The 18,542-nt window shown below is 42.7% G+C and overlaps 1 protein-coding gene across 3 annotated transcripts in view; it reads left to right on the top strand.

The window, feature by feature from the left end:
* Window positions 1-18,542, top strand: part of SMAD3 (SMAD family member 3) — a 69,361-nt gene that overhangs the window by 26,422 nt on the left and 24,397 nt on the right. The window contains exon 1 of one of the 3 annotated variants that reach the window (XM_072981832.2): window positions 64-4,908. The exons of the other annotated variants lie outside the window; for them this stretch is intronic. The gene's annotated coding sequence lies outside the window, so the exon portion shown is untranslated. Of the gene's footprint in view, window positions 1-63; window positions 4,909-18,542 lie in introns of those variants that run through there. 3 annotated transcript variants of the gene reach the window in all.

Here is an 18,542-nt window from a genome sequence, read left to right as displayed (position 1 = left end):
TTGCCCACGTTAAGAACCACTGACTTACAACACTAGTAATATCTGAAAGATCAGGAAAGATCAGTATTACTGCAAATGGTGACTGCTTGCAACACTCCCTCATCCTGCCATATTTTGCCCACAAAAGCCACTGTAAGGAATTCTTTAGTGGTTATGCTTCCTCTAATAAACCAATCAGAAAGCCTCACCACCAGAACATTTCATGAATATGGGAAGGGCAGACCAAGATCCTGTCACTGGCCAAAGATAGTAAAGGTTACCCTATATAACTTGGATTCCTATACTGAGCAGGGGGTTGAACTCAGTGGATTTATAGCTTCCTTAGAAATCCATTATTCTGTGGTTCCATGAAATACAACTTGCACAATATCCTAGGCATCATGGCCAATGACACGGAAATTCAGTTCTTAAAAAAACACAACAACTTTGATTTATGAATGTGGGAGATGGTGCTTCTATGTCCACAATTCAGAAAGCCAGGAAACGGCTTGATATTGCTGCACAATATCATGCCTGCATTGCCAGCAAGAAAAAAGATGCCAAGCTTTACATTAAAAAAAACCCAACAGTCTGAATGTTGACAACACCCACGGCAGCAGTCAAAATGGTCTAGAAGTGGTTCCCAACTTTTGAGTCCCTGGATGTCCTTGGACTACAACTCCCAGAAAACCTGGCCAGCACAGCTGATGGTGAAGATTTCTGGCTATTTTAGTCCAAGAACATCTGGGGACCCAAGGTTGGGAACCACAGGTCTATAGGTTATCCTGTTGGGCTCTCTACCCTCACAGAGAGACACGACACAGGGGGAAATCCTGGAAGCTCACTCCTTTTTTTCATCAATTAACTGCTTCTCACCCAAACACAAAATAATTTTCAGGGCTGTTTTTCAAAAAGCATGAATGATAGTGAACAGAAGAGGCTATCTTGTAGACCATCTTAACTGCTGCCATTGGTGTAGTTAACATTCAATTGCCCTTTGCTATGTAAAGCTTGGCATCTTTTTTCTTGGTGACAATGTGAGCTCAATGTTGTGCAGCAAAATCCATCCATTTCTTGGCTTTTTGAATTGTGCATACCGAAGCACAATATCCCACATCCATTAACCAAAGTTTGCTTTTTTTAAGAATTGAATTTCCTGGCTTTTTAAAATGGGAGTTTAAATATAAATACACTACACAAAAATTCCAACATAAATTTCCCTTGTATAGAATTCCCCAGTGCTAGAGAATTCCAAAAGATGAGTGTATGGTTCCTGGGAGAAAACAGAAGTGAGAACAGCTTGGATGTGTAATCCCTGTGTCATTCAAATGTCTTTAATGGAGAGACATACACACCTTTTAACTTCTCAGGTAAACTAATGTTGCCATGCTTGCTCCACAAAATGCATACTAGAAAGTTATATTCCGATTTCCAGACCTTTTCTTTGAGTTAGGCAAGATAAGGGGGAAAAAACTACTGTATATCAGATCAAAAGCTCTATGAACATGTTGTGTACGTGTGCTCCAAAAGATGTCACTTTGTACTTTGAAGTAAAAAAGGGAAGAGTCCCAACTGAAGAAAAAGGCAGAGGAAAAAAGGAGGGGTTTACGTCCCTTCTGTTTCCTCCACCTTTACCCAAATCTTCTCCTCTCATGCTGCAGCTGTTGCTGTTGTCCCCTTACTCATGAGTAAACCAGGTAAACCTTCCTTTGATATTAAAAAAACCCTGTCATTTCACAGCCTAAACGAGTGTTTCAGAATATTTATTCTGTATTTTTAAATACCTTTTAAAATATTTTTACACGAGAAATGGATAATGCTTTTCATGTCTGTTTGGCCAGGAAGAAATTTTTTAAAACGTTTCTCTTGAGAGTCCTTTAATTTAGGCCTGACAGGCAGGTTCAGGATTTCAGCTGTCCCTCCTCCACCACCCACCACCTCCCAAGCTTGAAAGAAGCTTAGAATGTTGGATTGGGGCTGCTTCACAGTATCTCGTGGGGCAGTCCTGGGAACCAGTAATATTGGCCAGTGGGAGCTGAGAACCTGACAGGAGAGGGTGGAAGCCTGGAGTGGTTTGTCTGTGCTCCCTTCTTTGCTGGAGTAAGAGTATGGACCTCTGAGGTTTAACTTTGCAAACCTGGATTAGTTGCCCAGTAAACTAATGAAGTTTGATTTTGAGTGAATTCAGATAATCCAAGTCCAGTCTGCTGAGGATAAATGTATATTTAACATATTCTAGATAAGAGTAGTTTATATATGGACACGGGATAGTTAATACTACACATTCTGGAATAGAGGTCCCTTATTAGATCATCATTTAAGTTCTGGCCAAGTGTCTCTTACAGACAGTTCCTTAATCATCCACTCCTGGCAAAAGGGTCAGCCTGAACTATGACGTATTTGTAGAATCTGCCAACGCTGCTTTGGCGGGGTGGAGGGGAGGGCAAAATGCTGGATCCCAGTCTTTACTCAGTTGTGTACTCAGTGTGTGGTCTTGTGGTAAGTTGCTATCTCTCAGCTTTAATCATATGGATGAATAAAACAATTTGGATTTTAACTCAACTCTGAGCACTGATTTAATCATTATAAGCCAGAGTACCACAACAGAATCTGCAAGATATAAAAGTAGTAAACAGATGACGTCTGCAAGAAGTGTAAGTGAGAGGTACTTTGGCACCCGGTTACAGCTTTTCTGGCTCCAGGCAATACCATATATGGAGTATCCCAATAGAAATGGCCAGTTGTGGATGTTCTTGTCAATCTGTTCTCCCCACCCTGTATGTCTTTTTCTACTGTGAAATGAGGATGGAAGTGAAAGAAAGAGGGAGGCAAGGCTAAATTTTTTTATCCTTGGGCTTCATGCATTTTGGAAAGTTCTTGGTTTTCTTAATTGGTAGGAGTATCATTACTCTCTACTACAACTTATCACTAGCCCTGAGGCACGTTGTCAGGCCAGGAACATCTTTGCTCCCATCTTCCACCCTGGTGCTTCCAAGACAGAGACTTTGCCTAGTGGATTGTCTCTCACACAGCCCTGTGTTCTGCTTATTTGGTGTTTTTCCTTAAGCATTGTGTATTTTCAGTGTTTTAATAGTAGGCCTGTTTGCATACTGCTTGCATGAGTCAAAAAAGTAGAAAAAGGAGAGAAAAGGAGAAAACAAACGTTCAGAGTGGAAGATGGGCGGATCGCACCATGGAGGTTGGTTGCATTATTGGTGCCACATTTATCCTTGGATAGAGGGAATGGAGGGGGAAACAGATGGGGATGTAGGTGTGGGGTGAGAAAGATAACAGAGTCAAATGAATTCATAAGTTGGAGTTATTCAGAATGTGTGTCCTATGTATTATATATAGAATAATCATAGTCACCGGAAAAGAACAGGAAAAGAGTGTGTTGGGCTTTAACAAGTTCTCAGCACACTGTTATTGCCGTTCTCTCAGTCAGCCAAGTCAAGTTTATAACCCTTTTGCTGGTTTTAAAGTCACTCAGGACAAGCTGCTCAAGATCTGTGTTTTCATTGTGTGCTACGAGTTTTATGGGCTGCTTTATTTTGTCTTCCAACCTCATGCCCTCCAGATGTGCTGTACTGCTTGCTCCCATCAAACCTCTGGTTTGGTTGGGGGTTATGAGATTTGTAGTCCAAAACAACTAGAGAGCAATAGATTGGGGGAAAGGATTTAAGACTTTGATGGATTCATCCGGACAAGCAGGCTAGCGGTGACATTCCCCTGGGTGGTTCACAGTAGGGAGGAAGGTAGGCCAAACTTTCACCAAGGCAGGCTGCAAGGACCTTTTTCCCCCTCGTAATTATGGATAAGACATATGTTTGATTTATCTTAGCCGTGGTTGGCACTGCTTTTGGACCAGGGACATGAACTGATGAAACCTCCAAGTAGGCTAAGGGATGCCCTCAGTTAGCCCCCTCCCTTACCATCTTCATTTGCCAGTCACAGAGGATGGGGCTATGCTGACTTCCATATTCTTATTTCTATAAGAAAACAAGAATGCCATGCTGTATGTAATATTCTGGGAGCTGTAATTTTAAAAAGTGATTTTTCCCATCTCTTGGACTTAATAATTCTTTTATGGCACCTGATGGAAAGGAGGAATACAAATGTAATACATGAAGGTAAGCTGCTATTTAATACTACATTAAAATCCCAGTGGGAGAACATAATGAAGTCATTTTTCCCTGGGACTTGGATGGTGCTTGAACGCTGGTTAAGCCAGATGTGTGCAAAAGGGTGTGTGTGTGTGTGTGTGCGCGCGCGCTGGGGATGAAGTCTAAGCCTTCCCTAGCAACTGGCATTGGAAAGCCTATGATGGCCATGAAGCGGTTCTGTAACTGTGGTGACTGGCTCTGTGCGCGCTCTCTCTCTCTGGCCACAGATTTAACCTCTAGTAACCTTCACACTTGTCATGTGACCCGAGGGGGGGTGATACAAGCAAGCTCTCCTTGAGAGGAGCCATATGGATCCCTTCATGGGGAGAAGGGAGTGTGGGGGAAGGGGCTCAGGATGCTAGGCTTTGTGTGTGTGTGTGTGTGTGTGTGTGTGTGTGTGTGTGTGTGTGTGTTCCCCCGCCTGATGCTTCCCCCGCAGGAAGCAGACTTTGACCTGTTTAAACAATCTGACCTGACAGGTCTTTGGTTCGTTCCTTCTACTGACCTTGGGGCTGAAGTTGAGTTTGGGCCATTATTGAAATTTAACAGGAAGATACATTGCACAAGACAAATCAGTAGAGAAAACAAGACTTTTTATTTCATTTTGGTCCTGTTTTTTGTGTGAGCAAATGGCTGCAGATGACTGAGATAAGCTAGGCATGCCAGCATCTGTGTTTCAAACATTCTGCTTTTCCTGAAATTGAGCAGCAGTTACTGATTGAGGACTCCCTCTGTTTGGAATAGTGTGATCATCACACTGTGAAAGGTACACTGTCTATATTACTCAATTACAGTGGCTTTTTTGCCACCTTAACTGCTATAGCTCTGCTCTATGGAATCAGGGATTCCTAGTTTGGTGAGGTACTTAGAATTCTGTGGTGTAATTAGGGGAGCACTGCACTACAGCTCTCTAATAGTCAATTTTAAATAGTTCCTCAAACTTCAAATCCCAGGGTTACGTAGCAGTTAAAGTAGTATGAAACTGCTGTAACAGTGTGGTGTGCAGACGCTTGGCGGGGAAGTGTGTGTGTGTGTGTGTGTGTGTGTGTGTGTGTGTGTGTGTGTGTGTGTGTGTGTGTGTGTGTGTGTGTGTGTGTGTGTGTGTGTAGTGCCCATATACTTGGGGGGGGGATGAAATAATTCACAAAGTCATGAATCACTACAAATGAGGAGTGCAGGAGAGTCGTTTCCAAGTCTAAATACAGTGAATGAGATGTTATATGAAGTCAGATCTGTTTGCCGAGAGCCGTCTTATAGGAGACTGGACTGGGTATAGCTCTATATGACCTGCAACCCTGTTTTTCTTCATGCTTCTAACCATCTTCTTACAGTGGGAAATACATAAAGTAAAAGCAAAGACCATTCGTGTGGGTTCTGGGTGAGAGAAAGGCAAAGTCTGAAGAGTAGATCTTGTATTATGGGATGGGGACTTTTGGAGTTTTTGGACTGTCATTCTGAAAATTCGCTCAGAATTCCCCAGGCCGAATGGTGGGAGAGGGAACCCAAAGACAGAAAGTGACAGATTTCCCTACTTCTGCTGCGCCCGTCCATGTGCTTCTCCTTGAAAAACAGGACAATTGCCTTGGTGCTACCTGGGAGTTTCAAGACTGCCTAGGAGTCAGGAGCCACAACTTCATGGGCAAAGTAATCCCAATGCCCACTCATGGAACAGACATCTTGCCAAATAATGGAACCACACGGACAGCATTAGTTAAGCTCACAGAAATCTCCTACAGGATCTCCGGCCAATACGCCGTGCACTAATTTTCTCTGAAGCCTATCACAATTGATTGTTTTTGATTTGGTGGGTCAAACGCCACCTGTGTTTCCATGGTGAGCATCGGGTCCAGATGTGTCCCCAAGCTGCGAACCCCACTTTTTGCGGTCAGGGTTGCCCCCCCCGAATGAGAGAGAGCCACCCAATCCACCAGCCACGGGGGCACCCACCCTCAGAACTTCTGTCTTGTCTGGATTCAGCCTCAGCCCATTTTCCTGCATCCATTGCAGTACGGTCCCCAGGTAGCGCTGAAGGGACAGAACGGCATCACCTGCGGTTGGTGAAAAGGAGATGTAGAGCTGGGTGTCATCAGCATATTGATGACATGATGCCCCACACCCCCTGATGACCCCACCCAGTGGCCTCATATAGATGTTAAATAGCATTGGGGAGATAATCGACCCCTGTGGAACACCACAACTGAGACTCCACAGGGCCGAGACATTCTCCCCAAGCTGTACTCTCTGGGGACGGTCCTCCAAGAAGGAACAGAGCCAGGCAAACGCTGAGCCACGAATTCCCAACTCAGAGAGCCTCCCCAGGAGGATTCCGTGGTCGACGGTATCAAAGGCCGCCAAGATGTCGAGGAGGACCAACAGATATTTTACCCCTGTCAGCCTCCTTCAACAGGTCATCATACAGGGCGACCAATGCTGTCTCTGTACCGTGGTGCAGCCTGAAGCCCGACTGAAACGGATCCAGGACATCTGTTTCATCCAAGTGAGCCTGATGCTGGTCGGCCACCACCCTCTCGACCACTTTGCTCATGAAAGAAACATTGGCGACGGGCCTATAATTGCCAATTTTGTCCGCTGCCATATTAAGTTTCTTATGTGCCTAATGAGTGTCTCCTTGAGGGCAGGTGGCAACCTGCCCTCAAGGAAAGACCCATTTATTATTGTTGTGGCCCACTCTGTTGTTATCGGCCTGGCTGCTTTGATTAGCCAGGCCGGCCAAGGGTCAAGAGAGGAGGTGGTGGCCCGACAGCGATCAAGCACCTTGTCCACAGTATCGGGTGTCACAGGCTGAAAGGAATCGAAAGTTACTGGGCAAGACGGAGCGCTGGACATCTCAGCTCGACTCACTGTGTTCAAAAAAAGCGAGAGCTCCTGGGGGATGGCCTCCACTTTAGATTTTAAAAATGGTGCAAATTGGTCCGGTGAAAAACTAGGTGGAGGCCTGTCATTCAGACCAATTCCGGATAGGTTGCACACTATACGGAATAACTCTGCCTGATGATTTGAAGCTTTGCTTATTCGGTTAGCGAAGTATATATGACAAACAGCCTTTACCTTAGTCAGGTAAAAGTTAGTTACGACTCTGACAGCTATCCAATTCTAATCTATCGGGTTCTTCTTCCACCTATGCTCTAGCTGTATTCTGTGAATATAAATGGTAAATTATATGCCTAAAATTAGGTCCAAACCCTAGATATTTAATTAATGTCTTTAACGTATACCATTCCACTGAATCAAATGCTTTAAATATGTCTAACAGTATGTCTAATAGTACAGTATATGTCTAATAGTACAGTACTCCAGCTTTAGAGTTAGATTGTCTACCTTGTATAAATCCATTTTGGTCTTTTTCAATATAACTCCCCATAAAGTTATTTAATCTCTTTATCATTATTGCTGGGAATATCTTAGCATCTTGATTTATCAATGATATGGGTCTATGTGCTTCCATATTTATTGAATTTTTATCTGGTTTCAATATTAAAACAATCTTTTCATGATTGTGGAATTTCTTCTCCCATTAATATCTTATTAAATAGCACTTTTAACTTTGGTATGAGAATCTTTTTAAATGCAGCTTGTTCTAGTGGAGATCAAAATTATTTTTGCCATTGGGTTGTTCCCAAATAGAAATGTGCTAGCCACATAACTAGCCAGAACTGAACTAAGCTCACTGGGAAGTGGGAGTTGGCTTGGGTTTCTGAAACAGAATGTGGGCAATAATTGAAGGTTTGAGGGGGAGTGAAAAGTTATGCAGCCTGTTTTCTTTCTAACCAGGAACACCATCTGTGAGGAGAGGGACGGCTACCATGAATCTGAAGAAGTCTAGATGTACTGTGCTTTTTAAAAGCGAGATTTATTTATTTTGGAAGTGGTGTTATGTTTTTGCTCAGTGCTTACATTGGTTGCACTTTATGAAGCTTTGGTCTGTACTCTTTGTCTCTTTCTCTCTCTGTGTGTGTGGATGAGGGAGAGGGCTTCTATTGTAGTTCATGTTGTAGCTCGTGCTTTGCTTCTGTCCTTCATCAGTTCCTTGTCTTCTCCTTTGTGCCCAAGTCCCATTCATTTTAGTGGGCCCTGCTTTTCAGGAAACTGTTAGGACTTTTATAAGGTCATGAGCATGGATGAGTCCTTTTCCCTCGTTGACATATGGCATGTCCCATTTCTTTTGCTTTCACTATTCACAAATATAGGAAAATATACATTTTAATTCCCTGAAGATGCCCATGTGTTGTTTACCATTAAATAGTACTAGGAGCCTGATAGGCAGGAAACAAAGACATGTATCTGTGTGGGCTTTCTGTCGGAATGGAATTTTAAGCAGCATCGAAATCCAGTAGGTGCTGCCACTGGCTATTACATTAATGTGGCCTCTTTAATATGCTCCTGAAAGTTACGAGGATGCGATGGGTGGACAGGATTGGACATAGAGGTGCATAGATGTTCTGTGTTCCATGTGAGAGCAGTTTGTCTCCTAAGGGCTTCCCTTCCCTAGCAGCCCTTTTAGTTTCTGTGCCTTAGTTCGGAAGAAGGTGGGAAAACTTCCTCCTTGGTCCACCATCTCACTCCTTTGTCTGGAATTCCTGGTTGCCTGTGGCTAGCTGGCTAATTCTTAAATATAAGACTGTTTTGGAATCTGCTTCTTAAGAGAAAGAGAGTGTGAGCTGGACCAAAACTGATTATGCTGGACCAAGGGAAGATATTTGTAGCACTATCAAGGGCTAAAGAGTGAAAGCTAAGCTTCTAACCTTGGAATAACTCTCTCCTCCTGTTCCCACCAAGCTAGGTTATGAATCACAGGGTGCCATGTTGATTTGACTTTGTCAAGAAAAAAGCAAAGAGGTTTTGTACATTTTTAAATCCCTGAATTACTCATGTGTATCACTCCTGGTTGTTAATAATGTTTGTTGCTGGCCTTAGTTGGGTCATTCTAAATGTGCTCTGGATTGCACTTGCTTTTTTTCTTTTCAGTCCCACAGAAAGAGAATTTAAGAATCGTCCTGTGAAATGTTGTAAGTTTAGGAAAGCAGCTGAGTGGTGATGGAAAAATAAAGTTCACTTCTGGTGTGTGTGTGTGTGTGTGTGTGTGTGTGTGTGTGTGTGTGTGTGTGTGTGTGTGTGTGCATGTGCATGTGCATGTGCATGCGTGCGTGCGTGTGCGCGCGCATGTGTGTGTGTGTGTGCACACGCATGTGTAAGCATGCATACATATGCTCTTAGCCATATGCATATGAACCGAGGCACAAATAAAGGCTCCTGCCCCAAAATACGAATTTAACTGGTACTGCTTATGCAACAGAGGTTATCACCCACCTCAATTACTGTTATCTTAAGATCGCAAATTGCCTGGGGTAGAAGTTTTCACTGGAGATTGGTTTGTCTGCATTCCTTTGAGATCCTAAAGTTTATGCTATAGGAGTTATTCAGCAGCTTCTACATTCACCGATGGCCTTCTCCTGACTGAGATAACTGGTAACCAAGAGATTTATGTGGACCAATAACCGCTGTCTGAGGATAATGACTGTAGTTTGCACACATCTGGATTGTGCTGGTTTTAGAAAGCTGGTTTTGGAAATTCATATGCTAATATAGAGAGTGAAGATACAAGAGGGAAAGAAGGTATTTTGGAAAACTTTATGTGAAGGATGGGTAGACATTTATTAACAAACAATACAAATACTGTATGTAAAAGCCTTTTCGCTCCCTTCTCAGACTATAAATAACTTTTGGCCTATGAGAGCACACTAAAGTATATATGGCAGCCATGAAGTTATGGGCTGTTTTTTTCAGATAATGAAATGTTACTTTAAAAAGCAGTTAGTTACAGTTACCATTTTAAAAGTATCTCTTTCCTATTTCTCCAAAGTAGTGGAAATAGTTGCTTTCAATTACTTTTTCAAAACATTTGACTGCTACGAGTTGCTTGCCTGTGGTGAAAGCATACCCTCTGTCCACCTCAACAGTCACAACAGAACACAGTGCAGCAGTACGAGTCTGTGTTTTCACCATGCCGTAACTACTTCACCATTCAGTGAGCCATACACCTGTAACTATAAAAGTAATGCAAATTTAAATATATTCTGAAAGAGGAGTGACATTGTTTCTTGTTAAATTAACAGTTGTAATTGTTCTTTGAGAACGGAGTTACAAGTTTTTCTCTGTATTTATTTTATTTACAAGGCTAGGTTATAATTCTGCACTTAGAAGAGGGATATCAAGGGTCAGATGCTAACGTGTTATATTTCCTTACACATTTGGGTCCGGGTTCCAGATATGCCAGCATTAAGAAAAGCCCTGTTTTGAGGTACTTAAAGACCTTCTTTTAGCAACCTCAAATGTTGACTCTGTAGTCATATTAATAACCAGTGCCTTTTTGTCACCGTAAAAAGCGAACCTTTGCATTGCCAGGAGGGGCATATAAGGGACCGGGGCCCTCCTTAGCAAAGTGTTACCCAGGGTGAACAGAGAGGACCAGAGATTCATATTCAAACAGCCATCTTTCCAGCTAAAAGGAGAATCAAGATGGAACCAATTTCTTTGCTGCAGCTTCAGAGAGTAGGACCCAGAGTAGTGAATTCAAATTACAAGCAAAGGGATTTTGACTAAATATTAGAAAGATCTGTTTGATGGTGGAATGAACGAACTTAGAAGGTGCTGGATTCACTCTCATTGGAAGTTTTCAGTCAGGGGTTGGATGGCCTTCTGTTGGGGAACTTTAGCAGTGGGTGTTCTTGCTTTGGCCTCAGCGTCTGTTCACGTTCTGAAAGTCTGTGTTTCTGTAGCTCTCTTCAGTCGTTCGGTGATTTGGCTTTGTCAGCATGGTTGAGTCTAAGGAGGAGTGGTTTCTGCTTGAAAGAGAACACAGATTTTACAGGGTTCTTGCTTGTGTGCAGAGCCCTAAACATCAGCAAATGAAGATAGTTACCATGCCGCAGTCAGAAATTTAAACACAGAGAACTGTCTTTTCAGATCAGCCCATGATCATTATGCCTGGAACTGACATGTACATATTATTGTTTGGGAGGATTGCACGAGAACCAAAAGTTATGACTTTATTTTAGCTTGCTTGAGGTAGAAAAGAAAGAAAGAAGAAGAAGGAAAAGGAAAAGAATAGCCTGTTTGATAGCAGCTGTTTTTACTCAGTTGGTCAAGTAAATCAGGGCTGGTGATCTCATTTCCGTCTGAGCCTCCTGTGAAAGCACAACACTTGGGGAACCACAATGACGTTTTTTCTGAGCTGCAGAGGGAAGGGCCGCAGAAAAGATTCCGAAGCATTTCCTCAGGCCTCCACAAAGTGCTGTAGAGAAGGCTTCTGCCACACAAGATTCCCCCAAGAGGAGGGTTGGGGTAAGGGAAGGGGAAGCTCTAGGTTTTCATTGAGGGGAAGGCTGGCTCCTTACGGCAGGAATGGGAATCCTGTGCCCTCTGGGGCCATTTTCGTGGCTACTATAGGCCCCTGTCATCTTCCCGCCAAAAATTGTCACTATGAAAAAAAGTGCATTTCTGCTCCACTGACACTTGCAGGAACAGCAGGTCATCTTTAAGACAAAGCACATGCGCAACGAGAGGGTTGATGAACCCATAAATACTTGATCCCAGTTTGGATCGCAGCCCGTTATATCGGTCACATTATTCATGTGGTATTTCAGGGCTGCGGGTAAGAAACCCTTCCCGCCTGGGGTTCCCAGACCTTTTTGCTTTGGTTCACTCTCTGTGGGGGTCAAAATGGGCTGGTTCCATGAGATCTCCCAGGAGTTTCCACACATTTCCTATACAGTATATCTTTCTCCTCCACTCTCTTTCAGCATTTTCTCCGGGTACCTTGAACTCTACGCGTTCTCCAGCCCAAGGATCTTCCTCCACCAACTCCACTAAGTCACTCTCCTTTCGTCTCTTCTTCTGCCCAGCAGGCTTCTCCCCTCTCGCCCCCCCCCACACTCTCCTTTTTATCCTCCTCCTTTCTCGCCTGAATATAACCCCTTGGTGTTTCTGTGTAACTGCCCTACTCTTTCTATAAGGGCCATTGTCTCTTCTCCTGCCTTTTTACTAGGAGAGACAGATGGTGCACTCTGTGTAACACGCTTGTTGTTACCCTCACTCTCACACTCCCCCCCCCCCCGCAACACTCCAGAAAGAGGGTTTTACAAGCCTCTGCTACTTCTAGGTTCATTTATTAGTGCTGGAGCATATCTGGGGCATGTCTATCACTCCCTTGTAGGAAAAATCCCTAGCATCAGTCTCAGTACCTGATAAGAACTGCTATTTCTGGATTAAACACACCTTGTGGCAATGAATTCCACCTTAACACAACATAAAGTATTTGCTTTAGTTTGCTGTGAATGAACTGCCAGTCGGTTTCATTGTTGATCAGTTTCTGTTTACGAGTAATGGTATTGTTAAGAAACAAGTTAATCTTAAAGCTAAATTAATCTCACTTGTATTGTTTTGTTCACAACAAGGAAACGAGAACAAAATCTTGGTTTTAAAAATTTACAGTTGCTGAAGTCCTGATTCCTTAAATAACGAGTGTCCTCTCTTAGCAGAATAATATGCAATATACAGAAGAGACAAACTGGCCCAAAGTATAACATTGCTCTGAGCATTTTGTTTTTTGTGCTTTTGCAATCATTGCTGATCCTAAAGACATAATCAGAAGAGGCACTTTGCTCATTTACTTTTTGAAAAAGAAAAAGAAAACCTCAACTCAGGTCTGGAAATGTCTTTAAATTCAGAATATGTATTGCATCAGGCCTCTGTTGACCAATAAAGTTGTCCCTGGCAGCCATTGGATTTTTTTTTAAAAAAAACACACACGCAATTCCTCCTCTAGTTGAGAATGACTTCAATATTACATCACTATTGTCAAGTAAAGCGTTTAAAATAGGCTCCAGTTATTTACAGGGGATTTAAACTGAACCCATTATAAAATGGGTTGAATTATGTCTGTGTTTCTTAAAATCATCTTTGTGTAGTGCTTGAAAGTTATGAGAAAAGAAAGATACAAGCTTGTAGAATAAGATGCTGGAGATAGCTATGGTGGCATTGTATGCATTTTTCATTTGAACATTCCTGGGTTTAATACTTTTCTATTTAAAAGGAACCACAACTGTGAACGGCTTATTTCTCCCTTGAGAAGTCACAACAGTCAGTACAAGAGTAGATATGGTCTGTTTCCATATAGGTGATCTTTGGAGGAATTATTTTTTTCCGAATACAATATCCGCCCTAACCAAGTCTTTCTTGCATCATGTGAGCAGAAATGGGGAACAATTTATTTTCTCCCACAACTTTTTTTAACTGAAGGATTCTTGGGAGTTGTAATCCTGAACAGGTATCTCCCAAGCTCTAGAGGTAAGGCAGCTGGTTGGATAGCTCAGTAGTTTAGGTCAGTGGTTCTTAACCTTTGTTACTCGGATGCTTTTGAACTGCAACTCCCAGAAACCCCAGCCAGCATAGTTGGTGGTGAAGGCTTCTGGGAGTTGCAGTCCAAAACTCCGGAGTAACCCAAGGTTAAGAACCAGTGTTTTAGGTATCTGGTTGGGGACTTCCAGTTCCCCACTGTGCCTCCTGCGAGTAAAGCTAGCCTGTGTGGGCAGCACAGTTCCAGCCCCCCCCCCCCGAAGGAAGGAAGGAAGGAAGGAAGGAAGGAAGGAAGGAATGGCAAAGCACTTTTGAGTATTCTCTACCCCACTGGTTCCCACCTTGGGTAACCCAGGTGTTCTTGGATTGCAGTTCCCAGAAGTCTTCGGCACCAGCTGTGGTAACCAGGATTTCTGGGAGTTGCAGTCCAAAAATACCTGGGTTGCTCAAGGTTGGGAACCACTGATCTACTTGGAAGACCCTGAAAAGGGTAGTCATAAATCTCAATTGACCTGATGGCATAGGATGACGATGATTAGATATCCTTCCACAGATGCAGCCTTAATTGTACGAATTGTCCAGCGTAGACGTTTTGAGATTTGAAAGTGCCGGATAATAATTTGATTACTGAGATTTACTGAGAACTAAAAATGTGTACCTGTTCTTAATTGTGGTTTGTGACTAAGGTCCTAAGGTTGCTTTTTGATTGCTTGTTTGTTTTGAGTAAGGTTGTTCTGGTGATGGTGATTTGAAATAGGTGAAGAAAGAAGAGAGATGTGTTGCCCACTCTCTGTCTTCAGCCAATAATTTTACAGAAACCATCTGAAGAACCTGCCAGCAAGTACTTGCTCTAAAAATGTCCGCCTTTCTGGCGCTTTCTTCCTCATGTGAGAATTTTACTTGATGTCTGAGGTACATGGCCAATGCAGTCCTTTCAGCGAAACATTCATTGATAGAAAACACAATATACCACAGTTTTCCACAAAGCCAGTAATGGAAGAAACCATTTAGTCAATTTGGAGAGACTTCTAAGGTAACCAGTACAGACTATTCTTTAGGCACCAGGCACAAAGGACAATGCAAGTAATGAAAAATTAGAAGGTTGGGCTCACTTTAGCTTATAATTATGAAAATGTACCTTTGCAGGTTGCTGCTTCTTTTGACTGCTTGTATTCTCTTGACTGGCTTTTAGATGCAGACATCTTTGAAAAAAGGATCCCCCATCTCAGCTCTCTCATTGGGCTGGAATGCAGCAACAGATAGCCTCATAGGCTGTACTGGTTACCATTGGAAGTAGGGTGTTTAGTCGCAGTAGAAGGTGTTGATCACATCTTAACTCTGTCTCCTTGCATGTCCCACTTCCTAAAAGTGCAGTTGCTGAATGCAGTTAGTAAAAATTGTATTGCCTGGTTGCCTGTGGATGATTATCCAAAATAGTTTAATGAAAGTTGGCTGTTACTAAAACTACAAATGTTTAATAACTATGTATCTGGGTGGGTAGACTTGCATAGACTGATAACGAAGCCTTCATTCTGTGAAGGGCTTGAAAACTGTGTGTGCCAATTTCGGTTTGTAGCAAATGATACAAATTCTAAATTGAAACAATTTTTTTAACATGCTGGAATGGCTGCACGTGAAGCTTTAGTCTTTAGTCTCTGCTCAATCTAAGTGGCTGGTTAACCGAACCTTTTGACAACAGTGTGCTTTCTCTTCTTTGAAGAAAAAGTAATGAAACGTCTGAGACTTGTGAAACAGTCCTGGTGCAAATCTTGTATGTGAATGGGAGGCAACTGAATAAATTAAAAACAGCAAGAACTTTGGAGGTGGGGTTTGGAACACATCATGCTTTTCTTTTTTTTTCTTTTTTTGGGGGTTTGGCTTTGTGATACAAGAAAAAGATGAGTTGGATGATAATTTCTCAAAAAGCAGATTTTGAGGGTGCAGATTCTTCTAGTAAACAGGCATATTGCTATGGTGAGGGGGTGTGATTGCCTGCACCATATGTGCATTTTAGGACAAGCCAGTTGGTTTTGTTAAAGGTGTGTGTGTGTTTTTGTGTGTGTGTGTGTGTGTGTGTGTGTGTGTGTGTGTGTGTGTGTGTGTGTGTTCCTTTCGGAGATCCATGTGGGTGTGGCAAAGCAAAACCTTTAGTCACAGAAAAATGTGGGGTTTTGAAAGAAGGGCTATATTTGACTTTCCTCTATCACCAACCTCAAATAAACTTTGCGTATGTTAGTTGCATCTTGCCGTATTTGGTGTAATATCGAAAAACCCAGTTTTGCTCTCTAGCCTTATACAAGGATGAATGAAGTAATATCTTCATGTTCTGAAAGGTTATTATGTTGAAAATCTGTGGACTGGTTCATGGATTTATTTGTATCACTTGCTGACCTCAGCATCAGGTGATTAATTACAGGTATGAATGATCTGTCACAGACGTGTAACCACAGGCAGAGTTGCTATTTACGATTGCCTGAGATTGCCACACACATGAAGTCCTTTTCATGCATTCAGCTGCCAGTCCACAAACCTACAAGTAAGTCATTGTTATAGGTTGTACAGCCATATAAATCACTCTTTAGTTGTTGAAGATGGTAAAGATAAGAGGTTGTGGAATGTCTTGTTTCATATTAGACTGTAAGAGTTGGATCACACTTTTGAATTCTCTTTTCTTAATTTTCCCTGCTGAAATTACTCATCTCTGCAAATAGAAAACTAGTATCTCTGTCTGATGTGTGTTTCCCCCCCCCCACATTTGCTGGGAATTTTAGAGATTGAGAGTTGACAAAAAAGTTATTACCCCTCCTGTTGTTTCAAGTCGTGCAGCCCATGCAATGGTGTAATCTAACTGCTGTGTCCTTGCCAGGCCTCAATTAAAGTGTTAAATTTAGAGGTCATTTCTCCTTTTTATTGGAGCTGGTGGCTCTGTTTCTGAAGAACTAAAAGTAGAATGAATCAAGGGATACTTTGTGCTTGTTTAATGCAATTTCATAAAAGTTATAGATGAGGAAATGAATGCTTGTGAGGGTGCTGTTGTATGTCCTCTTGCTCTGTTTCACTTGTGTTTTCCAGAATATCTGACAGGAATTATGTAGCTTTTCCTCTTTTTTTCTATTTCATATAAATGCTAATATTCTATTTAAGGAATTATAACAGCACACCTGCTTGGCGCCCAATTTTTATTTAACTGGGGTTCCTATACCTGAATTTATATCCCTTCCTTTCTAGTCTTTCCCCTGAACTCTACCAGCGGCTTCTTTTGCGTTTATCATGCCATGATGTGGTGTGCAGTTCTTCTTTTTTGCCCTCTCTCCCATCAATCGCCACAGACACCTCAATTTCTCCAGTAGCTACTCTGCTCTTCATTGCAACCCCAACTTCAGCATTTCAAGGGATGTGAATGCCTGAGGTCAAGAAGGGGTGGACAGTAGACCCCGGGGCTGCCCATCACATGAATTCTCTGAAGAGTCATAAAGAAAAGCAGTGATGGCTATATCAGCAGAAAATAAATTCTTACAAACTGCACAGTCTCAAGGGACCCACAGCATAAGGGAAGGGGAAACCACTTCTGAGTGATGTCTACCTAGAAAACCCTGAAAAGAGTTGCCATAAGTCAGAATTGATTGATGATGATGATGATTATAAGCTGACTGAAAAGATATAAAACATATCCTGTGATATTTTAAATAAGAAAATAGAAGGGGTCTTTTAATCTCTGTTTCTGGCACTGGCCCTTTTCATGAAGAACTTGGTCTCTTTGTTTGGTATCTATTGATCAGCTAATTGAGCACAGTAATTGTGTCATTCCTTCCTTCGATGCACACCTTAGCATGGTGAGGGGGGTTAAGTGTTTCAGAAAAGCAGAGAGCAATGCTGTCAGGAGGCCAGGATCCATTATAAGCCTGAAATCCTAGCTGGGGCCCCTGGCATAAGGATCATAGCTGTGGCTAAAATGCAGCCATCCTTTTCAGGAGTAATGACCATGTCAGCAAAAGGTAATGGGTAGTTTCAAAGGTGACGGGACAGAGAAACGTCTGCAGGGCAGCTACTGGGCTGTAGGAGTATCCAAAGATGACGTTGGCAGAGGACCTTTCACAGACAATGTCAGTGACACTCAAACGAACCTTTGTTAAGGTAAAGGTAAAGGTTCCCCTTAACATTTAGTCCCGTCGTGTCCAACTCTAGGGAGTGGTGCTCATCCCCGTTTCCAAGACGTAGAGCCAGCGTTTTGTCTGTAGACAGTTTCCATGGTCACATGGCCAGTGCAACTTAGACACGGAACACTGTTACCTTCCCACGGAGGTGGTACCCATTTATCTACTCGCATTTGCATGCTTTCAAACTGCTAGGTTGGCAGGAGCTGGGACAAGCGACAGGAGCTCACTCCATCGCGTGGATTCGATCTTACGACTGCTGGTCTTCTGACCTTGCAGCACAGAGGCTTCTGCGGTTTAACCCATATTGCCACCATGTCCCTTAACCTTTGTTAGTACTGTGCAAAAGAAGCCAATGGTAAACACATTTGCCATTTTGCCACCCATTCTCCCAGTTTGGAGAGATCCTTCTGGAGCTCTTCATAATCTCTTCTGGTCTTCACCACCCAGAAAAGTTTCATGTCATCTGTAAACTTGGCCACCTCACTGCTTATCCCTGTCTCCAGGTCATTTATGAAGATGCTAAAAAGCACTAGTCCCAGGGGCAGATCCCTGGGGCACACCGCTCTTCACCTCTCTCTATTGTGAAAATTGGCCATTGACAATTACTCTCTGTTTCCTGGTTCTCAACCAATTCTCAGTCCATAAGAGGACCTGCCCTCTTATCCTTTGACTGTGGAGTTTTCTCCGCAACCTTTGGTGAGGGACCATGTCAAACGCCTTCTGAAAATCCAGATAGACAATATCCATTGGTTCGCCCACATCTACATGCCTGTTGACCCTTTCAAAGAATTCTAAAAGGTTTGTGAGGCGAGACTTACCCTTACAGAAGCCATGCTGATTTTCCTTCAGCAAGGCTTGTTCTTCTCTG

Source organism: Pogona vitticeps, chromosome 12, assembly GCF_051106095.1.
Source record: "Pogona vitticeps strain Pit_001003342236 chromosome 12, PviZW2.1, whole genome shotgun sequence".
NCBI classification, from domain to species: domain Eukaryota; kingdom Metazoa; phylum Chordata; class Lepidosauria; order Squamata; family Agamidae; genus Pogona; species Pogona vitticeps.
Note: the sequence above shows the minus strand (reverse complement) of the source record. Positions and strands in the feature narration are given on the sequence as shown.